Source organism: Ornithorhynchus anatinus, chromosome X5, assembly GCF_004115215.2.
Source record: "Ornithorhynchus anatinus isolate Pmale09 chromosome X5, mOrnAna1.pri.v4, whole genome shotgun sequence".
NCBI lineage: Eukaryota > Metazoa > Chordata > Mammalia > Monotremata > Ornithorhynchidae > Ornithorhynchus > Ornithorhynchus anatinus.
The window spans coordinates 63802367-63809331 of NC_041753.1; the positions used below are offsets into that span (position 1 = coordinate 63802367).

Genomic DNA, 6965 nt, shown 5'->3' on the forward strand with positions numbered 1-6965 from the left:
AGTTAGTTTTTAGAGAAAAGGGACCTGGTGTCCTCAAAATAAAAAAATAAGAATTTTGGTATTTAGCTCTTACTATCTGCCAAGCACTACAGTATGTGCCAAGCAATGTAGGTAGAGGTTAATCAGATCAGACACCGTCCCTGTCCATATGGGGCTCACAGTCTAAAGGGATGGGAGGACAGGTATTAAATCCCTATTTCACAGAGGAGACTGAAGTCCAGACAAGTTAAGTGACTTGCCCAAACCTCCTCCCCCCCACCCCACCCACCACCCACCCCACCTGGCATATCTGATAGACAACCTCTCTTCTCTATCTTTAAAGCCTTATTAAAATCACAACTCCTCCAAGAAGCCTTCCCTGATTAGGCCCTTATTTCTCCCATTCACCCTCCCTTCTATGCTGCCCGTGCATTTGGATTTGTACCCCTTAAGAACTTATTATTTACTTCACCTCCAGCTCCACAGCACTTAATCCTCATCCCTATGCTCCCCTATTCGTTAATCAGAAATATATTTTAATCCTTGTCTCCCCCTCTAGACTGTAAGTTCCTTGTGGGCAGAGAATGTGTCTATCAACTCTAATGTATTGTCCTCTCCCAAGTGCCTAGTACAGGGCTCAGCACACAGTAGGTGCTCAAATAAATACCATTGATTGATTGATTGAATCGGTGGAGCCGGGACTAGAATTTAGGTCTCCTCACTCCCAGTCCTGTGCCCTTTCCATGGGGACACAATCCTTCCCTCATGTTCAAGATGATCTAATAGCCACAGGTTTCCATGATTGTCTCGTGTTTTGGATAGGTTTTGGGGGACTAGCAAGTAATTCATGCTAATGAAATACTAGTTGGAAACTTGGAACTTAAAGACATCTATTTTTAGCAAAGTAATATAGATAGTCCCCTCTCAGGGTCGCATCTGGAGAGTTTCTAGTATTCTACCAATCTCGACTACAGGAGAGAGAGTCAAACAGAGGCATATCCATTCCATTCCTAGCTTGAGCTTTGGCTAGCAAGTGGAAGGCGATCTGCTACAAGTCAAAGCTCACCTGTGCTGGGCAGCAGCGGCGTGGGAGGTAGTCGAGGGTGGAGACTCAGGTTGCTATACAGAAGGAGGCAATGGTAAATAATAATGTTGGTATTTGTTAAGCGCTTACGATGTGCAGAACACTGTTCTAAGCGCTGGGGTAGGTACAGCCTTCTCTCTGATCTCCCTTTCTCTTCTCTTGCCCCGCTCCAGTCTATTCTTCACTCCCCTGCCCTCTTATCTCTCTGGCCGGTCATTCTCGGTCTCCTTCGCAGGCGCCTCCTCCCCCTCCCATCCTTTAACTGTTGGAGTTCCTCAAGGGTCAGTTCTTGGCCCTCTTCTGTTCTCCATTTACACTCACTCCTTTGGTGAACTCATTCGCTCTCATGGCTTCGACTACCATCTCTACGCAGATGACAAGCAGATCTACATCTCTGCCCCTGTCCTCTCCCCCTCCCTTCAGGCTCGCATCTCCTCTTGCCTCCAGGACGTCTCCACCTGGATGTCTGCCCGCCACCTAAAACTCAACATGAGCAAAACTGAGCTCCTCATCTTCCCTCCCAAGCCCTGTCCTCTCCCATACTTCCCTATCACCGTGGATGGTACGACCATCCTTCCTGTCTCTCAGGCCCGCAACCTCGGTGTCATCTTTGACTCGTCTCTCTCGTTCACCCCACACATCCTATCCGTTACCAAGACCTGCCGGTCTCACCTTTATAATATCACCAAGATCCGCCCTTTCCTCTCCACCCAAACGGCTACCTTACTGCTACAGGCTCTCATAATATCCCGGCCAGACTACTGTGTCAGCCTTCTCTCTGATCTCCCTTCCTCCTCTCTCGCCCCGCCCCAGTCTATTCTTCACACCGCTGCCCGGCTCATCTTCCTGCAGAAATGTTCTGGGCATGTCACTCCCCTTCTTAAAAACCTCCAGTGATTGCCTATCAACGTCCGCTCCAAACAAAAACTCCTCACTCTAGGCTTCAAGGCTCTCCATCACCTTGCCCCTTCCTACCTCTCCTCCCTTCTCTCTTTCTATTGCCCACCCTGCATGCTCCGCTCCTCTGCCGCCCACCTCCTCACCATCCCTTGGTCTCGCCTATCCCGCCGTCGACCCCTGGGCCACGTCCTCCCGCAGTCCTGGAATGCCCTCCCTCCTCACCTCCGACAATCTAATTCTCTTCCCCTCTTCAAATCCCTACTTAAAGCTCACCTCCTCCATGAGGCCTTCCCAGACTGAGCTCCCCCCTTTTTCCCTCTGCTCCCTCTACCCCCCCTTCACCTCTCCACAGCTAAACCCTCTTCTCTCCCCTTTCCCTCTCCTCCTCCCCTTCTCCAATGCCATCCCCTCAGCACTGTACTTGTCCGCTCATCTGTATATATCTTCATCACCCTATTTATTTTGTTTAATGAGATGTACATCACCCTGATTCTATTTATTTGCTATTGTTTTTATGAGATGTTCTTCCCCTTGACTCTATTGATTGCCATTGTTCTTGTCTGCCTGTCTCCCCCGATTAGACTGTAAGCCCGTCAAAGGGCAGGGTCTGTCTCTATCTGTTGCTGATTTCTACATTCCAAGCACTTAGTACAGTGCTCTGCACATAGTAAGGGCTCAATAAATTCTATTGAATGAATGAATGAATGAATGAATACAGGGTAATCAGGTTGTCCCACGTGAGGCTCACAGTTAATCCCCATTTTACAGATGAGGTAACTGAGGCACAGAGAAGTTAAGTGACTACCACTTCTGTATTTTTCCCAAGAAAACTCTAGGGATACACTAGTAGAACGATTGCAGATGGAGGTGGGGCATTCTGGGAGAGATGTGTCCATGGCGTCACTATGGGTTGGAGACGACTCGACAGCATAAAACAAGAAAATATAACTAGAGATAGAATATAGAGATAGTAATATAGATAGAGATGGTAATATAAATAAGAGAAACAGCATGGTCTAGTGGAAAGAGCACAGGCCTGGGAGTCAGTGGACCTGGATTCTAATGTCGCCTCTGCCTCTCATCTGCTGGGTGACCTTGGAAGAGTCACTTAACTTCTCTGTGGCTCAGCTACCTCATCTGTTAAATGGGGATTAAGATTGTGAGTCCCACATGAGACATGGGCATTGTCCAACCTGATGAGCTTGCATCTACCCCAGCATTTAGTACAATGCCTGGCACAGAGTAAGTGCTTAACAAGTACCATTGAAAAGAGAGAGATTGGATTTATGGTGGTTGACTTATGCAAGGAAAAAAATGATTGGGAAAGGAGCGGCTCTTTCGGGCCCAATTTCCATAAGGAAAGGGAGACAAGAAGTCCCAGGCGCTGCACACATTTAATATAACAACACAACCACAACTCTTTTGCATGCTTGCTGTGACTGGAACGCTGGAACCTGCGTTGGCCTTTTCAGCTACACACACATCCATAGGTGAACTTCCCCGCCGTGGTGTCGTCTTCGAATGTGAGAGACCACACTATATCTATATGCAAGGAAAGGCTAAAGAGTGTATTTATGATTCATTTCATAAGGTGGCCTTCCCTGGGAAGGCCTTGGGTGCCTTGTAACTCACCAGAGGCTTTACATACAATCCTAATTGAAAATCTAGTGATATTAAGGGCATCTTTATTTGGCTACTGCAGACGGGGCTAATGCCACATGAATAATTAATTAATTAATTCATTAATTCATGTTTATTGAGCACTTACTTTGTGCAGAGCACTGTACTATGCACTTGGGAGAGTACAGTATAACAGTAAACAGACATTCCCTGCCCACAGTGAGCTTACAGTCTAGAGGGGAAGACAGTAATATAAATAAATGAATTACAGATATGTACATAAATGCTATGGGGCTGGGATGGGGGATGAATGAAATGAGCAAGTCAGGGTGACGCAGCAGGGAATGGGGGAAGACTTAGTGGTAGCCATCACTGTGGACTCTGAATCACAAAGATAAACTGTGCTCCTCTAGCCACAGTTCCCTACTGACTTTTGTTTTTATTGGGTATTGCGTATTTGTCCTTGTCCCTTATGCTGTTTTAATGTTTTAATGTTTATTGTTCCCAATGTGTCTGTCTCTACTCCCCAGCCTCCCCACCCAAGAGAGTACAGTACAAGTGTTAGTCATGTTTTCTGCCTAATAATTATAATAATAATAATTGTAATATTTGTTAAGCATTTACTCTGTGCCAGGCACTGTATTAAGCACTAGGATGGATACAAGCAAATCAGTCCTTGTCCCACTTCGGGCTTACAGTCTCAATCTCCATTTTACAGATGAGGTAACTGAGGCCCAGAGAAGTGAAGTGACTTGTCCAAGGCCACACAGCAGACAAGTGGTGGAGCCAGGATTAAAACCCATGACTTTTTGAATCCCAGGCCCATGCAGTCTAGACGGGGAGGCAGACACTAAAATAAATTATGGATATGTGCATAAGTGCTGTGGGACTGAGGGTTGGGTGAATAACAAGTGCTTGAAGGAGACAGATCCATGTGCTTAGACGGTGCAGAAGGGAAGGAGAAGGGGAAATGAGGGCTTAGTCAGTAAAGGCCCCTTGGAGGAGATACGGTTTTATTTAGGCTATGAAGTTTGCGGGAGGGTGGTCTGTCAAAAATGAAGGGGGAGGGAGTTCCAATGATAATAATAATAATAATAATGATATCTGTGGTATTCGTTAAGCACTTACTGTGTGGAAGGCTCTGTACTAAGCACTTGGGTGGATACAAGGAAAGTGGATTGGACACAGTTCCTGTCCAGCATGGGGCTCGCAGTCTTAATCCCTATTTTAAAGATGAGGTAACTGAGGCCCAGAGAAGTGAAGTGACTTGCCCAAGGCCACACTGCCAACAAGTGGAAGAACAGAGATTAGAACCTATGACCTTCTAACTCCCAGGCCCATGCTCTATCCCCTACACCATGCTGCTTCCAGGCCAGAGAGGGGACGTGGGCAAGGGGTCTGTGGCAAGATAGACGAGATCGAGGTACAGTGAGTAGGATGGTGAATAGGTAGATTAGAAATCCATCAGTTGGTATCATGGTCAACCATCTAACTGCACTTGGCTCTAATTTTGCACAGCAGTGAAAGCCAATACCCCAACCATAGAAAAGGGAAGAAAGAAAGAAGAAAGATTTGTTCTTGAACAAATCAAATTTTCTAGTGGAGAGTTAGAAGATTAGGACACATTTTGTATGGTAATTCTCATCCCACCCCATCTAATGGAAACTACCAGAGGAATGGAACTTCTAAAATATATTTTTCTCAGGTAACGAATGAAAATCTTTTCAATTTAGTGAATCTCATGCAAGAAAATAGAGACATTTTTGAAAAATCTGCTTTTAAAGGACCAAAAGGGACTCCATAAAGCCATCATCATATGTTATTTTTTTCTAGATTTTAGAAATGTATTTCTAAAGATAAGCTACAAGTTGGTCCTAAGTAAACATGTCCCCTTAATGAACAGGCCAGAATTGCTCCAGCGTGAACAGTTATTATGGTTTCGTGAATTCCCGAAGACCTCAGTGAAGAAACAGGCTGGAGATCTGGATCTCCTGCTTTGATTGCATCTCTCAATGACTGGCCCCAGAGCCTCACTTTAGAGTTTGCATGATACCACATTCACGACACTGCACTGTTTGGACAGTGTGCAGGAGGGCATGGCTCCATGGGCTTCCTCCTCCCCCTTCCACTCTACCCCTCTCAGCCTCTGTCTCCCTCCTTCTTCTTGGGGTCATGAGGCTTGGATAGCACAATCTGCCCTCCAAGTTTGCTTCCCCCATCTGGTATCCAGGTCATCAAGATTCTTTTCAGACCAATCAATCAATTGTTTTTATTAAGCACTTACTGTATGCAGAGCACTGTATTAAGCAGTTGGGAAAGTACAATATAACAGTGTAACAGAGTTGGTAGACACATTCCCTTCCCACAACGAGCTGACAGTCTAGAGGGGGAGACAGACATCAATGTGAATAAATTACAGATGTGTACATAGGTGCTGTGGGGCTGAGGGAGGGGTGAATAGAGGGAGCAAATACAAGTGCTAGGGTGATGCAGAAGGGAGTGGGAGAAGAGGAAATGAGGACTTAGGGAAGGCCTCTGAGAGGAGATGTGCCTTCATTAAGGCTTTGAAGGTGGGGCAAGTAATCACCTGTCAGTTATGAAGAGGGAGGGCGTTCCAAGTCAGAAGCAGGACGTGGATGAGAGGTCAGCAGCAAGATAGACAAGATTGAGATACAGTGAGTAGATTGACAGAGGAGTGAAATGTGCGGGCTGGGTTGGTGTAGGAGAGCCTCTTGGTAAGGTAGGAAGGGAAAAGGTGATTGAGTGCTTTTAATCCAATGGTAAAGAGTGCTGTCCCCTCTCAGGGTTGCACCTGGAGAGTTTCCAGTACTCTACCAGTATTGGCTATGGGAGGGAGAGTCAAGCAGAGGCATTTCCATTCCATTCCTAGCTTGGGGAGTGGCTAGTGAGTGGAAGGCAATCTGCTACAAGTCAAAACTCACCCGTTCTGGGCAGCAGAGGCATGGGAGAGAGTCGAGGGTGGAGACTTGAGTTTACTGCATGGAAGGTGGCAAAGGTAAACCACTTCCGGGTTTTTACCAAGAAAACTCTATGGTACCAGAATTTACCAGAATATACCATTATTATTATTATTATACCATTATTAGTATTATTATACCAGAATAATAATAATAATGTTGGTATTTGTTAAGCGCTTACTATGTGCAGAGCACTGTTCTAAGCGCTGGGGTAGATACAGGGTCATCAGGTTGTCCCACATGAGGCTCACAGTTAATCCCCATTTACAGATGAGGTAACTGAGGCACAAAGTTAAGTGACTTGCCCACAGTCACACAGCTGACAAGTGGCAGAACCGGGAGTCGAACCCATGACCTCTGACTCCGAAGCCCAGGCTCTTTCCACTGAGCCACGCAGAAAGATT

General features: G+C 46.1%; 2 non-coding genes across 2 annotated transcripts; both read left to right on the forward strand.

Moving 5' to 3' along the window:
* The first annotated feature begins 897 nt into the window (after window positions 1-897).
* Window positions 898-1035, forward strand: LOC114808567. The gene has a single exon (XR_003756414.1). It is a non-coding gene; the product is annotated as a small nucleolar RNA SNORA7 (small nucleolar RNA).
* A 5342-nt stretch (window positions 1036-6377) lies between these two features.
* Window positions 6378-6515, forward strand: LOC114808255. The gene has a single exon (XR_003756102.1). It is a non-coding gene; the product is annotated as a small nucleolar RNA SNORA7 (small nucleolar RNA).
* Window positions 6516-6965: the final 450 nt, after the last annotated feature.